Genomic DNA, 19,257 nt, shown 5'->3' with positions numbered 1-19,257 from the left:
GTCAGATTTATGAGCAAATAATTTTTCTCAGGAAGGCGCTGAATGTTCAGTTACAGGTGCTGAATAGACAGAAATTTTTTTTCAGCGCTTGCGACAGCATTTATTTAACAAATTTAACAAATTTCACTAAGTTTAAGGCAATTTTTTACATGGTTTCCACAACGCATAAAAACAAATTTAATATCAAAATCAACTCAGTGCATTTTTGTTTGTTCTCTGCATTATATGTGAATTTGAGAAAACATTCTAACTCCGGTGCTCCAAGCGCAACTTTTGTCTGTCAGCAAACAGCACATTATGGGGAAAGTCATAAAGAGGTAACGAACTAGCAGGTGGGTTAAGATTTAAAAGCAGTACAAAAAATGCTGTAAATTGCGCCAGGAAAAGCTGGACTATGTGATCGAGAGAAGAGAGGTTGTAAATCGAATTCGGAGAAGTGGAACAAAGAATCTGTTGAAATTGTGTTCAAATTTCAATGAAACATCAATTGGGAAAGTCTTGCTACAAAAACGAGTATTGGAAGAAAAAGTTATCGTTCAAAAGACCCCAGTGCAAGATTGAGACAGGTCGATGAATGTCTTGGCATAAAAAATGTTGAAGCTGGTGTGAAAAAGGAATGAGTGTGTGGAAAAGTTGGAAACAAATGGGCAGGAGATGGGCTGAACGAAAGATGTAATTTAAAGGTTTATCCGTTTAACTTGTCAAAAAATGGTGATTTTATGTGACAAAGCTGTTAAAAATTCACACAATTGACCAGATAAATTTGCCAAATTACTAAAATAAATAATGTTCGAAAGTGCCGAAACTGTTAAACGTTAAATTGTAGTGGGATTTGATTGTTTCAACTCAATTTTTGCTCTTTTTGGAGCGTTTCCAAACGTTTTGAACTACTTTTAGGGGATGATTGCTTCTGATCAATCGTTTCTGTGATTCTGAGTTCTCACGGACTACATAGGTTGAAATGCCAGGTGGAACCCCGTATGCCCAGAAAGCGTCAGACGGAAGCTTCCTAAATCCAGACCGCTCCAGACGTAAACAGCTTCTGTCCAGAAATTTGCATTTTCATGTTCAGACTTTTGTGCTTTCACTAGAACTTGAAGCATAATTTTTAGGTTTTCATGCAATCATAGGACTTTTATGCCTTTCTTTTCAGATCTTCGTGCAGTATGTTGCGCCTCGGATTTTTTGACGTTGTCTAAAATTAGGGCGCTCATGATCAGACTTTAGTGTGTTTATGTACAGACTTTTGGGTACCCACCAGACTATCGTACCTTCAACAAACTTTTGCGCATTTGCCGGATTTCTTGCCGTCGTGTTCAAATTCTTGCATTTTCTTGCCCAGAATCCAACATCTTGCATGAACTTGGCAAGGATGTCTTCTATTTCGGCTAATTTTGAAGGTTTCGGAGCATTTCAAACTTTTGAAGGATATTTTTGGGTGGACTATTGCTTCTGATCAGTTTTTCCTGTGCTCGAAAAAACCGTAAGTTAAATATTTGATTACCTACAAGTTGTGTTATGTTATCGATTATGTCTCAATCTATAAACATCATATTGTGCTGAAAGGTAGATTTTCTGGGTTCACTTAAAAAATTTAGGTCGAGGAGCCAGACGCAAAATTTTATGTCCAGACGGAAAATTGTTTGTACAGTTTTTTGTCCCAAAAAGAAATTGCTAATCCAGAAATTCGTGTATTCAATCTCAGACCTTCGTGAGTTCACTAGATTTTCGTGATATTCACTTAAAAAACTTCATGCCTTCATGTTAAAACTCAACAAATCAATTGAGTAGCGAATTTGTTTAGCCGAACTAAATTGGTCAGTTGTACCGCACTTGCCTACTTATTATTTAATTATTAGATTGTGAATGTTTGTATTCGCGATGCGAATAGCTCAACTTGAATTGAACTAGCTAATTTGAAGAGCGGTTAACTAACTTTAAATTACAGCGGTATAGCAACTGTGCAAATAGGAAGAAAGAAACAAGATTAAGACAAAATTAAGATTAAAAGGAAGTTACACTAGATCACAGGTTAATCACACATAAGGAAGTACTTGAAATTTGTTTACATGCATGAACAGACAGTTTCCTGTCTGGAATCTGAGCAGACATCAAAATTAACTAAAATAAGTATGAGGACCTGGATGAAAGCTTATGAAGAATTAATTGAAAGCATCTGCCCTTGAAACGGGATGATCAAATGGAATTGAACTTTATCGCCTGGTAGTGGTGAAATTACATAATTTCATCGCTCTGAAAAAAGTGTACAATTTATGTGAGATAAGCGGTGATTGCAACGAAATTACATAAATTCACCGCTTAACTTAGTGGTTATCTTACATAAATTCACCGCTTAGAAAAAAATTGATAAAATTGCAAGAGATCAGCAGTGAATGCGGTGAAATTAATGGGGAGTGAGGAGGAACTGTTTGATTTAACCCCCCCCCCTCAAAAAAAATAAAACTAACCCTTAAGCTTACATCTTTTTGACACTTTTTTCTAAGCGCTGAATCTCTGTAATTTCAACACTAGAGTAAGCGGCGAGCTTACAAAAAATCACCAAATTTCACCGCTAAAACATGTAATTTCACCGCTAAAAATCGCAAATCTTACAAAAATTCACCGCGCATATTCTACAGAAAGTAGAGTGAATTTGTATTATAATCAAAACGAAAATTCTAGAGAGGTTAGTGAGAGATGGCGCAGTGGAAGAAGTAGAGGTTGACGGGTACCCAGGAGATGAGAAGTTCGAACCCTTTTAAGGGTGCTAAACTGCGTTGAATTTTTGTAAGTTCACCGCATACGAATGCTGCACGGATTTTCCCCACATAATACTCCGACTTCATCAACTCTCTATCATCTATTTAGCCATATTATCTTGAGTTGAGCATTTTAAGTCTGCCTATGGCTCTCTGACTGCTGGTGTTAACCTCTACTTGCTCTTCGTATATCGGTTGTTCTGGGTATGTCCATATTTCGGATTAGTTTCCGTGCGATTCGTCTAAAAGTGTGTTCTCCTTCTCGAGAAGGGCTTAGTTGTTTCGGATTTTCCAATTTTCCCAATTTAGAGGAGGGTTTGTAGTTGCTTTTCCGCAAAAGGCTTCTGTGCGCGGTGGGGTCTTACGCAATTCCCTTGCTGACGGCGCCATTTTATGCTTAAGCCAATTCGCTTGGTTTGTTTCGTGTTCCAAATTTCATTGTCAAAAGTTATTGCCTATAACTTTACTTGAGCAGCTTAAATTAAGTTTCGAATTTTGATTTTACGGAGCGAATGCTACTTATCTTAGTTTAGGTTAAGACGCGGAGCAATTGACGAAATTGAATTTTGTCAACTGATTTAGATTTGAGATTCATGAGGAATGAAGTTAAGTAGAAATTATAAGTGTAAAATATTCCCAATATCAACGGAAATTGATAAAAACACAATTTTTGTTGACATCGTTAAAACAAATTTAGCATAAAAAATATCTCTAGATTACTAAACAAAAAAGTCATGTGTTTCGATGACAAAAATTTGAAGTAAATTTGAAATGACAGAAATGTGAGCGGCAGTCAATAATCAAACCACATAAATAACTCTAAATGTCATACCTATATCGCATAGACTTAAAATTCATCACATTTTTTCTCACTAATGTTAACATATAACCAGTGGCGATCAAAAAGTGTGATGAACCCATAGTCTAATGCCGAAGCAGATTTTGTAGTTTTGTTTGGGCATCAAAATGTTATTTTACCGGTTAGTTATGCAACTGTTCTCAAGGCAACGAGAAATGATTAAATTTGCTTGGGATGAGACTATTTATTCTCGTCCCGGGTCGAAGAAAAATTGGACAAAAATGTAAGAGAAGCGGTGAAAAAGTTTTTTTTACCGCAATTTTTGTACCTAATTTGCGGTGAAATGCGGTGAAATTATGTAACTTCACCGCTATAGCAAGCGGTGAACTTACAAAAATTCAACGCTTCTGCAACTCTGCATCGGTACTGCAGGTTGTCGTATATTCAGTAGTAGACATCCGCAACCGAAATTGAGAAAATTCAAAACGCGACCTCTAGAAAACGATGGGGGAAACCTTTGTGAGAAGCCGTACAATCACCTATGACCCATATCTTCTTTTCACACTAAAAAACCAAAAAGGTGTGGCTGTTGAACTATTTTACGGGAGGTTCAAAGAATAAACGTAAATTGTGGTTGAGTGACGGTGAAGATGCCATAATACGTAATAAAATTATCACAAGTATGCTTGGACTTCGATATGCAAAAAGAACTGCTCCTCGAAGCAGTGTCCCTTAGTTAAGCCCTCGAAAAAGCGATGCATATTGGCATTAAAATTCAACAAAAGATAGATCAAACTTGGTTTAACAACCAAACTGTTAATTTAGTGAGCAATCCTAAAAAAAGAAAGCGTAATCCTAAATATGTTCAACGCGATTTCCACAACAACTTGTGAAAGTGGTATTCGTTAAATGAAACAAACAGCGATTTGGCATAAGAGTAATAGTATAATGAGAAAGAAGAATTCATGACGTTAATTTGGCGTTAACGTGTTATGTCACAGGTTAGTTATGCTCATATTGCTAAAGCAACGAGAGTTGATTAATGTTCTACGACTGTTGTAGCCGCAACAGGAGGATCCTAAACATTACCACACGGTTGTTAATACACTCACGAAGTTACTTAACTACTCGGCACTTTGATGACTTCTCTATGGCAATAACAGTCGTGTTTTGATTTTCATTTTGGACTGTTTCGAGTTTTCCCAGTATCTGTTGGGTGCTCGCAAAATATTTCATCAGTAAATTTTACAATTATTGCTAACCGCAAAACTGATTAAATATTAACTAAATTTTGTTGAATTCCATATTAGTTCCGTTGATTTGAACATTTAAAGTTAATATTTTTAGAAGCAAACGAAGGTTAGATGGACTCTAAGAGGAATCACGATTCAGTTTTAAAGTATACGCAATTAATAAATGATTAGAGAAAAGTTGGATGTTATCGAAAAATATATCTATGATTGATACCATAAAATTGAGTATTCAAAATGAAAGTTTTAATAGCCCAAAGGTTTATATTTAACGCAAATTTTTCTAATTTTTCTTAAATTGAAGAAACTTTGCTATCATCAGCACGTTAAGGGGTTGGATTGCAAGCATTTAAGTTGGTTTCGACTGACATTTCCTGGTCAGTTGAGAAGTTATCATTCCAAGAATTTCATTAAGTGGTCTAAGATCAGTTCAAATCTGACATCCGAGCTCATTTAACGTCAGATTTATGAGCAAATAATTTTTCTCAGGAAGGCGCTGAATGTTCAGTTATAGGTGCTGAATAGACAGAAAATTTTTTTCAGCGCTTGCGACAGCATTTATTTAACAAACTTAACAAATTTCACTAAGTTTAAGGCAATTTTTTTACATGGTTTCCACAACGCATAAAAACAAATTTAATATCAAAATCAACTCAGTGCATTTTTGTTTGTTCCCTGCATTATATGTGAATTTGAGAAAACATTCTAACTCCGGTGCTCCAAGCGCAACTTTTGTCTGTCAGCAAACAGCGCATTATGGGGAAAGTCATAAAGAGGTAACGAACTAGCAGGTGGGTTAAGATTTAAAAGCAGTACAAAAAATGTTGTAAATTGCGCCAGGAAAAGCTGGACTATGTGATCGAGAGAAGAGAGGTTGTAAATCGAATTCAGAGAAGTGGAACAAAGGATCTGTTGAAATTGTGTTCAAATTTCAATGAAACATCAATTGGGAAAGTCTTGCTACAAAAACGAGTATTGGAAGAAAAAGTTATCGTTCAAAAGACCCCAGTGCAAGATTGAGACAGGTCGATGAATGTCTTGGCATAAAAAATGTTGAAGCTGGTGTGAAAAAGGAATGAGTGTGTGGAAAAGTTGGAAACAAATGGGCAGGAGATGGGCTGAACGAAAGATGTAATTTAAAGGTTTATCCGTTTAACTTGTCAAAAAATGGTGATTTTATGTGACAAAGCTGTTAAAAATTCACACAATTGGCCAGATAAATTTGCCAGATTACTAAAATAAACAATGTTTGAAAGTGCCAAAACTGTCAAACCTGACAAACGTTAAATTGTAGTGGGATTTGATTGTTTCAACTCAATTTTTGCTCTTTTTGGAGCGTTTCCAAACGTTTTGAACGACTTTTAGGGGATGATTGCTTCTGATCAATCGTTTCTGTGATTCTGAGTTCTCACGGACTACATAGGTTGAAGTGCCAGATGGAACCCCGTATGCCCAGAAAGCGTCAGACGGAAGCTTCCTAAATCCAGACCGCTCCAGACGTAAACAGCTTCTGTCCAGAAATTTGCATTTTCATGTTCAGGCTTTTGTGCTTTCACCAGATTTTCGTGCTTTCACTAGAACTTGAAGCATAATTTTTAGGTTTTCATGCAATCATAGGACTTTTATGCCTTTCTTTTCAGATCTTCGTGCAGTATGTTGCGCCTCGGATTTTTTGACGTTGTCTAAAATTAGGGCGCTCATGATCAGACTTTAGTGTGTTTATGTACAGACTTTTGGGTACTCACCAGACTATCGTACCTTCAACAAACTTTTGCGCATTTGCCAGATTTCTTGCCGTCGTGTTCAAGTTCTTGCATTTTCATGCCCAGAATCCAACATCTTGCATGAACTTGGAGAGGATGTCTTCTATTTCGGCTAATTTCGAAGGATTCGGAGCATTTCAAACTTTTGAACGATATTTTTGGGTGGACAATTGCTTCTGATCGGTTTTTCCTGTGCTCGAAAAAACCGTAAGTTAAATATTTGATTACCTACAAGTTGTGTTATATTATCGATTATGTCTCAATCTATAAACATCATATTGTGCTGAAAGGTAGATTTTCTGAGTTCACTTAAAAAATTTAGGTCGAGGAGCCAGACGCAAAATTTTATGTCCAGACGGAAAATTGTTTGTACAGTTTTTTGTCCCAAAAAGAAACTGCTTATCCAGAAATTCGTGTATTCAATCTCAGACCTTCGTGAGATCACTAGATTTTCGTGATATTTACTTAAAAAACTTCATGCCTTCATGTTAAAACTCAACAAATCAATTGAGTAGCGAATTTGTTTAGCCGAACTGAATTGTTCAGTTGTACCGCACTTGCCTACTTATTATTTATTTATTAGAATGTGAATGTTTGTATTCGCGATGCGAATAGCTCAACTTGAATTGAACTAGCTAATTTGAAGAGCGGTTAACTAACTTTAAATTACAACGGTATAGCAACTGTGCAAATGGGAAGAAAGAAACAAGATTAAGACAAAATTAAGATTAAAAGGAAGTTACACTAGATCACAGGTTAATCACACATAAGGAAGTACTTGAAATTTGTTTACATGCATGAACAGACAGTTTCCTGTCTGGAATCTGAGCAGACATCAAAATTAACTGAAATAAGTATGAGGACCTGGATGAAAACTTATGAAGAACTAATTGAAAGCATCTGCCCTTGAAATGGGATGATCAAATGGAATTGAACTAAAATACGGTAATGGATATTCTGATGATAAAATCCATTTCGTATGACATTTCCCCCTGTTGGAGAAAACAAAAAATTTAATAAAAAAAATCGGAAAATTAAAACTTATTCACCGGTTATATAAATAGTAAGATATTAAATAGTAGAGTAAGATATAAAGTTTAAAGAGTTTTAAAAGTTTATTCCGAATATGAACGTCACTCTGCCTCTAATACTGTCATCTCGCGAGGCAAATTGGGGTTTGGGTCTATACATCAACTTTCGTTTGAATTTCGTGGAGACACTTCCCCAATGAAATTAGTATCTCATTGGTATCTCAGTAGAATATCCTTCTGCGTTTTGGATGTTTTCTACTATTGATGGTTATTTTGAGGACTTCTCTGCCTTTTGAGCTGGCAGTTGCTCCTTCTAAAAGACGATGTATCAAAATCTGATCTATCGCTTACTGTAATTGTAGGTTTTTCTTTACGCCATATGGTTGTCAGTTATTTAGTGGATGGAGTCGAGTGCGGCGCAGATGGTCCAGCTGTATCAGATCGGGTAGGTAGTGCGGTATTGGTGGATAAAAATGCAGAAATTGTGTTAAGTCTGGTCTATTTACGAATGCGTCTTCGTGTTTGGGTTTGGATTTTGAAATTCGCATTTTATGGCACGGGCAACATTACTGGAAGTGGATTTACAAGAGCGTTCAGAAGAAACAACACTAACGTCGTCCGTTTGTCTATTGTTGCGTTTTATTTTTTTGCTGCCCAAATCTTTCCTAAGTAAATCCTTCCTGTGATTTACGGTCTTTTGTTCGAAATTTTTTTCATGTACTTTTTTGGGTCGCCTCTCAATATACTGCCCCAATTCAGTATCTCGTTCATTTCGGGTTCCGAATTTTGCAAAATCCGAATTCCTGGTGCAAAGACTTTGCATAACCCATCCAAGTTCTTTTTATGTCTCTGTGTTGATGTATCTTGAGTGCTATCTTCATTTGCACGCTTCGTTTGCGTCGTTGTATCGGTCTTAAGATACCTGCTGAAAACATGAGGCGCGAATCACCATATTTCTTTTTTTCCTGCTCTTCATGGGCCTGCGAGTTTGCTGCACATATCACCCTTTCGATTTCAAAGTCCGAACACATGCCCGTATCCGCCCATTGCGTGTCTGTGAGGTAAGACCTGCCTGGGATTGTATCTTCATCAAAATAACATTTAATTATTTTGTTAAAATTTAAATTCTTATTGCTTGACTTTGTGGTGATATTTGAAGTTGGTGTGTTACATCGTCTACCAAAATGTGCTTCAAATGGTGTATTTTCAATTGTTTTGCGTTTAGATATTCTTAATCGCTGTATAATTGCATGTATTGAATGTGCGAGATTAAATTTTTTATTTAGGTGTGCTTTAACACATGATAATTGACGCTTAAAAGGTTGATTAAGGCGTTGTACTAATCCTATTGCTCTGTGGTTCTTTGCAGGTGCATATATTGGTGTAATATTATTTTCAGTAAAAAAAGTTTCCAACTTCTTTTTCCTGTAAAACATCTAGCTTGGTCTAATCTAAGTGTTCTGGGTACTCCGTGATTGTAAATATACTTAATAAGGAATTTAATAACTATTAGGTCAGAAGCCTTCTTTACTATTTCTGCGGTAGGTTATTTTAAGTATCAATCTATGCTTTTAATGAAATGTTGTTCTATGCCTTTTTCATCAATAATAGGTTCATCAAAATCTATTTGGATTTCGTCGTTCGGTTCAATACACTTTGGTAATTGTGACCATTTCCTCTGCGGAATCAATGGTTTTAAGTTCTTACCAATTTCCGTGCAAGCTTTGCACTCGCTGGTTTTTGCCAACACATCTTGGTGGATATATGGCCACAAAATGTTCTGTGCTAGGGACATCATTGCAAAGCTTCCAGGATGCGTGGAAAGAATGTCCTCTCGCATAGCGTCTTTGATTGCTTTAGGAATTGCAATCCTTTCGTCTATGCACAGACAACCATGTTTTACGCTTAGGTACCGCCAGTAGGAATAGAACTAGGGGCTAATTTTTTAGTCTGTCCTCGTCATTTCGGATGACACAATCGCGCACCTCTTTCAATATATCATCCTTTCCAGATAGAATTGCCTACAATTTCTTGCTGAAAATTCGATTAAGGGTATCTGTAAATCTCATGTCTTCTGATGTATCGAAGGCACTGACAGACGAAGTAGTTTTTGTGTTTGAGTATGTATTTGTTGCAGGTGTCGTATTAGAAAGGGAGTTGTCCGAGAAGGTGACTCGGGCCCTCGTTGGTGTGGATTTTTCTGCTCTAGTTCGTGTCATCTTAGAGATTGATTTTATCGAATGATTATTTGACGGATGAATTCTGAGTTTGCTTTGGTCAAAAACAGAGGTTTTTTTCGGTTGGTTGTATTTATACTCAGGAATTTGCAGTTTCGCGCCTAATATTGAGAATTTGTGTTGATTCCTTGAGTTGGTGTCAAATATGGGCTTTATTGAGTCTAAATCTTCAGATTGTTCGCCTTCTTTATTGTCTGACTTTTGCAGCGCAGTTGTAGCAAATTTGTTAATGGAATGTGATTTATGCAATGATAGATTTTTTAGTGCAAATTGTGGTTTTAAATTTTGAGAAGGCATTTGCGATGCGATTGACATATTGAGATGAGGATTAATAATTTTATTTTTAGTAACCAATTGCGAGGCAAGTGGTAATACTGTATTATAGTGTGACGATTGTAATGCAACTGGTTTAATGCGAAATTTTGCATTGTTTTGTATTAAAGTAGGTATTTGCGGCGCGATTAACCGATTTGCAGGATAAGAGGGTGAATGTAACTTTTAATATTCTATTGAATTTCTGTACAATGTGCTGTTTCTTTCGAATTAAATGTTTCAATAAGTCCCGAATTTTAGATATTGTTAGTACTACAAAATGTTCGTTATATGCGGAAACATTTTTAGCTTTGGCAAAAGGATTTCTAGATATATAATCTGCAAGGTCCATTTTTGCTCCAAGCATAAATTCAATTGTTAAGTTATAGGGAAGCTGACGGTCAATCCATCTAGAAAGGCGGTTATTATAGGATTTATTTGATCTATCTTCTTTTAGTATTGATAATAATGCACGATAATCGGTTATTACCGTGAAGTTTTTTCCATACAGAAAGTATTTGAAGTAGTCGATTGACCAAACGACTCCTAATAGCTCCAATTCGTTGACACTATATCGCTCTTCTGTTTGATTTAGAAATTGCGACGCGATTGCCATGAGTTGTCATCCGTCAAGGTTATTCTGTTCAAGTGCAGCTCCCAATACAGAAAGAGATGCATCACATTTAACACGAACATCTAGCTGAGGATTATAATGGCCATTTTCAGTACTTGCTGCAATTTTGTTTTTATGATATTGAAATGTTTAGTGTGGTCCTCAGTCCAGACGAATTGAGCAGATTTTTTGAGAAGTGGTCTAAGGGGTTGACAAAGTTGTGCTAAATTTGGTTTGAATTTACTAATATAGTGTACTGAACCAAGAAAGGATCTTAAGTGTTATAATGTCGATGATGCTGGTATTGCTAATATATTTGCGGTTTTATTTTCAAGTGGTCATATACCGGCTTGAGTAAATATGTGCCCAAGCCATTCGGTCTCTGTTTTTGCGAAGAGGCATTTCTGAAGATTAATTCTTAATTTATCTTCGTCTAACTTTTTGAGACATTTGGTGACATAACTAAGGTGATCGGATTCAGATCCTATGCTAACAATAATAATGTCACCAAGAAAGCAATAAGTGTTTTGAAGATCTACAAGTGTATAATCCATAGCTTTTTGAAATTCTGCTGACATGTCAGTGAGACCGTAGAATCCAGTTTTAAATCTATAAGTGCCAGTTGATTCTCCAGAATGGAAGTTGAAATTGGAGTGTTTTGCAGTGTCTACATGCGATTGTAACCAACTATAAGCAACATAAGGTCTATTGATGAAAAGTATGCTTGCTGACCGTTTTGAGTATTTGTAAGTTGTCGTGAAATTGAATAAATTAACATTTCGTTGTTAGGCAATTGATATTTATTTTTGTTGGTTGATTTAATTAAAACTTTGGAGTCCAGTGCTAATTTTATAGATTGATCTTCCTTTATTGTGATTACTATCAGAGTTAAGAAGTATTCATCAGAACAACTAGACAATTTTTTCACTATGTCCTTCTTTCTGTAATCGATTTGATTCAACTGTGACTCTAGGTTGTATATTAATCGGAACGCATCGACCTTTTTGACGCTTTGCTGTAAACATTTGATGAGACTATGATTTCGCTACATGAGTCTTTGAGAGTCCAATTATCGACATTAGATTTGGAAATTGCGATGCGATTGTCTCCTTAATTTTACATGTAATACTCTGACTTTCGTTCTTGATTAATGAAAACATTCTTGGCAAATGCTTTCGCAGTAGTTTGTCTTGCCACGATCCAAGAATTTCACCTCTAACGTAGCAATACAAATGCCCCCGTCTGTTCCTTTCAATCATTACCGCACTCAGCCAACCGGCATCAATCGAGTAGCGGGTCATTCTCCATTATTCCATGCTTTATTATTCGATCCCAAAGGATGCTTTGAACACTCTAATTTTCTCAGGGTGAAAACACCGTTTCCACAGTTCGTCACATTTAAGTGCAAACTATTTCTTCGATGCGAAGGATGAGCGGAACGAGTCAACAGATTTAACTGAAGACCATGTTGCCGTTCTACTCAAACAGATCCAACTATGAGCTTTTTAAACGCAGCAACTATTGCATACGCTTGTAGAGGCTGGTATTACCGCGGCTGCTGGCACCAGACTTGCCCTCTACTCGTTCATCAATGGAGCTTTTAAGTCCATTCCATTCTGATTACAAACCATAAAGGTTCATATCATTATTTCTAGTCACTACCTCCTCGTGCGGAGAGTGGGTAATTTGCGTGCCTGCTGCCTTCCTTGGATGTGGTAGCCGTTTCTAAGGCTCCCTCTCCGGAATCGAACCCTGATTCCCCGTTACCCGTCACAACCATGGTAGTCCGTTACACTACCATCATAGGTTGATAGGTCAGAAATTCGGAAGTTCCGTCCCCAAGCCGAAGCTATCTGGGATCTTTCAGTTACTAGGACTCATCACGGGATGTGTCTGTACTTAGCAAATCACCCGGTGTAGTCTTGTAAAAGTCTCCGACAGTGTCGGACAATCAGCATGCATTAGCTGCAGGGTTACCGCAGTTATTCATTTAGCTTGCAAATCAACTAATAGATAGTAACTGATTTAATGAGCCATTCGCGGTTCCACTTTTTCAAGCTTCGCTTGCACATGCATGGCTTAGTCTTTCAGACAAGCATATGGCAACTGACAGGATCAATCAGTTTAATTGTACTTTGAACAATCTTTCGATTTTTTCGAATTTAGAAAGACATAGCCTTGCGGCCTCGTCAATCTTGCTTTGAGCTTTTTAAATCACGAAGAGTTTCAATGCATGCTTTGGCATGGCTACTAGTTACTACACAGTACTCTACACACTTAGAGTTACCCACGATTACACATTTCACATGCTGATGTTTCGGCTCGCGCGTACTAGAAACAGCATAATACTATGTGTACTGGTAGATAGCGCTCTGTGAGCATTTCCCATGAGCAGGTTTTGCCCTCCAAATCTCTGTTCTACTGTTACCAATACCGGCTAACAACTGTATCATACTAGGGAGAATTGACTCATGATTTAAAAACCAGATGTTCACATGTCGATGTTTCGGCTCTCGCCTACTAGAAACAACATAATACTAGTCTGTTAAAAATCTCAATCACGCCGCCTCTTCAGATACAGAAGTTTTACCTTTTATTGGTTAGAGAACAGCTTTCCAGCTGTCGACATGGTTACTAGTAACAACACCGTACTCAACACAAAAACTTTTCAACTTCACAACTTTCACATGCTGATGTTTCTGCTTTCGCATACTAGAAACAGCATAATACTTATTGTTTTGTCAAGTAATTTGTGTGTCTTTCCCATGTGAAGTTTCACCGGTCAACAATGTTTCCCTGACCAATTACGGCTACTAGTAGCTGTATAATACTAGGGAAAATGATTGAGGATTTAATATCAGATTTTCACATGTTGATGTTTCGGCTTTCGCCTACTAGAAACAACATAATACTAGTCTGCTAAGAAATCTCGCTCAAATTGCCTTTTCACATACAGAAGTTTCACCTTCTATTGGTTAGAGAACAGTTCTCAGCTGTCGACATGGTTACTAGTAACAACATCGTACTCAACACAAAAATTCTTCAACTTCACAACTTTCACATGCTGATGTTTCTGCTTTCGCGTACTAGAAACAGCATAATACTTATTGCTTTGTCAAGAAGTGTGTGTGTCTTTCCCATGCGAAAGTTTCACCGGTCAGCAATAATTGCCGTGTCCAATTAAGGTTACTCATAGCTGTATAATACTAGGGAAAATGATTGAGGATTTAATATCAGATTTTCACATGTTGATGTTTCGGCTTTCGCCTACTAGAAACAACATAATACTAGTCTGCTAATAAATCTCGCTCAAATTGCCTTTTCACATACAGAAGTTTCACCTCTTCTTGGTCACTGTACAGATGATGCTGTCTGTTCTTTATTTGGTTCTGCTTATTATAAGGAGGGGCATCACTCCTTCCTCCTTGGTTTGCATGCATTAAGCCTGCTTTGTGAAAAGCGTATCTTTCTAGCTTTTCTTCGCCTTACTCGAGTAGGACGATACAATCCAGACATTAGTCAGTCTTGGTGTAAAGTCACTGAGTATTATTCGGTTCTGCTTTATTCAGCAATATGCTGTATAATTGTTGTAATTTGCGAACATATTTGTTCTCAGTTCCGAACTACTAGCGACGACAGATTACCAGCGGTCATGAGCCATCAAGGTAGTTCTTTGGTGCATCAAGTAGAGAGGTGCCATCAAACAACACTTCCCTAATAATGCTACACACATAGAATTTGCTACAGTGCAGCTTTTTACTTTGCAAAATTTGCGCACAAATTTTGCATAGAATAAATGTTTTATCAAGATTTTTAGATCCCCTCCCTTGAGAGAACGTTACTCCTTTAAGTGAACACCCCGCGGCGTCCTGTTGTTATTGCTTATAACCATTTCGCAAGCCGGAGGCATAATGCACTACGCAAGCCGCTACTTTGGCACAGAGGCACCTAGTTTTACACCCGGGACTTCAGGTGGCCCAGTTTTACACCCAGTACAGCGGTGCCAGTTGGTAACCCGGTGGATCCTCGGAGACCAGACATGATCATAGATCAAACCCGATGTATGCTACTCCTGAACGTATAGTATCTCCACTGTGCAATGAAATTATCGTCCGTTTCGGGCCTTCCTATACGTTCAGCAGACAATCGCTAGGAATTCACCTCGTGACCCGTGGTGACCACACTGGATTTCAAGTTTATTGATTTGGACAGACCTGTCATTTATTTTGCTTTTCAGCTTCAGTTCTGCTCGATCTAGCTTGCCTAAGGCTTGATCTCGCTTTGCTCACCCCTGTAGGAGCCTCTACTAGTACCACTCGGAGTAATGGGGAATCCACCAGACCTAATCGATGAATGCCATCAAACAACAAACATCATACCCGGCTTCATCAGGCATATTTTATTACTTCCGAGAGGTACTTTAGTATCAGATCTTTCTCCATGCCTCTTATGAGGACCCGTCAGACCTTTCGGTTTATCGTTTAGCTTCAGTCCTGCTCGATCTAGCTTTCCCAAGGCTCGATCTAGCTCTATTCGCCCCACTAGAGGGCTCTCTAAGACCCCTCGGTCTTAGTGTTAGCTCCGGTACTGCTCGGTCGTGCTTGCTGAAGGCCCGACCCAGCTTTAGTTAGATTCTCGTACTTTCTCTTGGCCTCTCTAGGAGGACCAGACAGACCTCTCGGTCTATCGTTTAGCTTCAGTCCTGCTCGATCTAGCTTGCCCAAGGCTTGATCAAGCTCTATTCGCCCCGCTAGAGGGCTCTCTAAGACCCCTCGGTCTTAGTGTTATCTTCTGTAATGCCTAACCAAGCTTACTACAGGCCTTGGTCAGGTCTTTATCGGTCACCGATTAGTAACAGACCAATCATAGGGCCTTCCACCCTATCCGGGTTGAGGTCTTTAGTCCAGCCATATTTTGACAAGACACCTCTCCCTAATAATGCCCCACACATAGAATTACTGTCCATGCAGTATTTAACTTGTGTTTTTTTCTAAAATTTGATTTTCACTTTTTGGAGGTTCATTTGCTCCTCTGACACTCTTTCAGCTTCAATCTTACTCGATCTAGCTTTCCCAAGGCTCGATCTAGCTCTATTCGCCCCACTAGAGGGCTCTCTAAGACACTTCGGTCTTAGTGTTAGCTCCGGTCTTGCTCAATCGTGCTTGCTGAAGGCGCGATCAAGCTTTAGTTAGCTTCTCGTACTTCCTCTTGGCCTCTCTAGGAGGACCAGACAGACCTCTCGGTCTATCGTTTAGCTTCAGTCCTGCTCGATCTAGCTTTCCCAAGGCTCGATCTAGCTCTATTCGCCCTGCTAGAGGGCTCTCTAAGACCCCTCGGTCTTAGTGTTAGCTCCGGTACAGCTCGGTCGTGCTTGCTGAAGGCCCGATCAAGCTTTAGTTAGATTCTCGTACTTTCTCTTGGCCTCTCTAGGAGGACCAGACAGACCTCTCGGTCTATCGTTTAGCTTCAGTCCTGCTTGATCTAGCTTTCCCAAGGCTCGATCTAGCTCTATTCGCCCTGCTAGAGGGCTCTCTAAGACCCCTCGGTCTTAGTGTTAGCTCCGGTACAGCTCGGTCGTGCTTGCTGAAGGCCCGATCAAGCTTTAGTTAGCTTCTCGTACTTTCTCTTGGCCTCTCTAGGAGGACCAGACAGACCTCTCGGTCTATCGTTTAGCTTCAGTCCTGCTCGATCTAGCTTTCCCAAGGCTCGATCTAGATCTATTCGCCCTGCTAGAGGGCTCTCTAAGACCCCTCGGTCTTAGTGTTAGCTCCGGTACAGCTCGGTCGTGCTTGCTGAAGGCCTGATCAAGCTTTAGTTAGCTTCTCGTACTTTCTCTTGGCCTCTCTAGGAGGACCAGACAGACCTTTCGGTCTCTTGCTTAGCTTCAGTCCTGCTCGATCTAGCTTTCCCAAGGCTCGATCTAGCTCTATTCGCCCCGCTAGAGGGCTCTCTAAGACCCCTCGGTCTTAGTGTTAACTCCTGTAATGCCTAACCAAGCTTACTACAGGCCTTGGTCAGGTCTTTATCGGTCACCGATTAGTAACAGACCGATCATGGGGCCTTCCACCCTATCCGGGTTGAGGTCTTTAGTCCAGCCATATTTTGACAAGACACCTCCCCCTAATAATGCCCCACACATAGAAATACTGTCCATGCAGTATTTAACTTGTGTTTTTTCTAAAATTTGATTTTCACTTTTTGGAGGTTCATTTGCTCCTCTGACACTCTTTCAGCTTCAATCTTACTCGATCTAGCTTTCCCAAGGCTCGATCTAGCTCTATTCGCCCCACCAGAGGGCTCTCTAAGACACTTCGGTCTTAGTGTTAGCTCCGGTCTTGCTCAATCGTGCTTGCTGAAGGCGCGATCAAGCTTTAGTTAGCTTCTCGTACTTTCTCTTGGCCTCTCTAGGAGGACCAGACAGACCTCTCGGTCTATCGTTTAGCTTCAGTCCTGCTCGATCTAGCTTTCCCAAGGCTCGATCTAGCTCTATTCGCCCCGCTAGAGGGCTCTCTAAGACCCCTCGGTCTTAGTGTTAGCTCCGGTACAGCTCGGTCGTGCTTGCTGAAGGCCCGATCAAGCTTTAGTTGGCTTCTCGTACTTTCTCTTGGCCTCTCTAGGAGGACCAGACAGACCTCTCGGTCTCTTGCTTAGCTTCAGTCCTGCTCGATCTAGCTTGCCCAAGGCTTGATCAAGCTCTATTCGCCCCGCTAGAGGGCTCTCTAAGACCCCTCGGTCTTAGTGTTAGCTCCGGTACAGCTCGGTCGTGCTTGCTGAAGGCCCGATCAAGCTTTAGTTAGCTTCTCGTTTTTTCTCTTGGCCTCTCTAGGAGGACCAGACAGACCTCTCGGTCTATCGTTTAGCTTCAGTCCTGCTCGATCTAGCTTTCCCAAGGCTCGATCTAGCTCTATTCGCCCCGCTAGAGGGCTCTCTAAGACCCCTCGGTCTTAGTGTTAGCTCCGGTACAGCTCGGTCGTGCTTGCTGAAGGCCCGATCAAGCTTTAGTTGGCTTCTCGTACTTTCTCTTGGCCTCTCTAGGAGGACCAGACAGACCTCTCGGTCTATCCTTTAGCTTCAGTCCTGCTCGATCTAGCTTTCCCAAGGCTCGATCTAGCTCTATTCGCCCCGCTAGAGGGCTCTCTAAGACCCCTCGGTCTTAGTGTTATCTCCTGTAATGCCTAACCAAGCTTACTACAGGCCTTGGTCAGGTCTTTATCGGTCACCGATTAGTAACAGACCGATCATAGGGCCTTCCACCCTATCTGGGTTGAGGTCTTTAGTCCAGCCATATTTTGACAAGACACCTCCCCCTAATAATGCCCCACACATAGAATTACTGTTTATGCAGCTTTTCACTTGTGAAATTTTTAATTTTCGCAATTATTATAGAATAAGTGTTTGCGCAGCTTTTCATAGGTCGAGCTCTAGCTAGCTAGCTCAAGCTAGCTAGCTAGCTCAAGCTCAAGCTATCTAGCTCAAGCTCAAGCCAGCTAGCTCAAGCTCAAGCTAGCTAGCTAGCTCAAGCTCAAGCTAGCTAGCTAGCTCAAGCTCAAGCTAGCTAGCTCAAGCTCAAGCTAGCTAGCTCAAGCTCAAGCTAGCTAGCTAGCTCAAGCTCAAGCTCAAGCTAGCTAGCTCAAGCTCAAGCTCAAGCTAGCTAGCTAGCTCAAGCTCAAGCTAGCTAGCTAGCTCAAGCTCAAGCTAGCTAGCTAGCTCAAGCTCAAGCTAGCTAGCTCAAGCTCAAGCTCAAGCTCAAGCTAGCTAGCTAGCTCAAGCTAGCTAGCTAGCTCAAGCTCAAGCTAGCTAGCTAGCTCAAGTTCAAGCTAGCTAGCTAGCTCAAGCTCAAGCTAGCTAGCTAGCTCAAGCTCAAGCTAGCTAGCTCAAGCTCAAGCTAGCTAGCTCAAGCTCAAGCTAGCTAGCTAGCTCAAGCTCAAGCTCAAGCTAGCTAGCTCAAGCTCAAGCTCAAGCTAGCTAGCTAGCTCAAGCTCAAGCTAGCTAGCTAGCTCAAGCTCAAGCTCAAGCTAGCTAGCTAGCTCAAGTTCAAGCTAGCTAGCTAGCTCAAGCTCAAGCTAGCTAGCTCAAGCTCAAGCTAGCTAGCTCAAGCTCAAGCCAGCTAGCTCAAGCTCAAGCTCAAGCTAGCTAGCTAGCTCAAGCACAAGCTAGCTAGCTAGCTCAATCTCAAGCTAGCTAGCTCAAGCTCAAGCTAGCTAGCTCAAGCTCAAGCTAGCTAGCTAGCTCAAGCTCAAGCTCAAGCTAGCTAGCTCAAGCTCAAGCTCAAGCTAGCTAGCTAGCTCAAGCTCAAGCTAGCTAGCTAGCTCAAGCTCAAGCTCAAGCTAGCTAGCTCAAGCTCAAGCTCAAGCTAGCTAGCTAGCTCAAGCTCAAGCTGGCTAGCTAGCTCAAGCTCAAGCTAGCTAGCTAGCTCAAGCTCAAGCTAGCTAGCTCAAGCTCAAGCTCAAGCTCAAGCTAGCTAGCTAGCTCAAGCTAGCTAGCTAGCTCAAG

General features: G+C 40.0%; 1 protein-coding gene across 1 annotated transcript in view; it reads right to left on the bottom strand.

Annotated features, from left to right (window-relative positions):
* LOC142344139 (uncharacterized) overlaps nt 1-19,257 on the bottom strand; it is a 69,074-nt gene that overhangs the window by 47,944 nt on the left and 1,873 nt on the right. The gene's annotated exons all lie outside the window — the stretch shown is intronic.

This window comes from Convolutriloba macropyga, chromosome 8 (assembly GCF_964194025.1).
Source record: "Convolutriloba macropyga chromosome 8, txConMacr16.3, whole genome shotgun sequence".
NCBI classification, from domain to species: domain Eukaryota; kingdom Metazoa; phylum Xenacoelomorpha; order Acoela; family Convolutidae; genus Convolutriloba; species Convolutriloba macropyga.
Note: the sequence above shows the minus strand (reverse complement) of the source record. Positions and strands in the feature narration are given on the sequence as shown.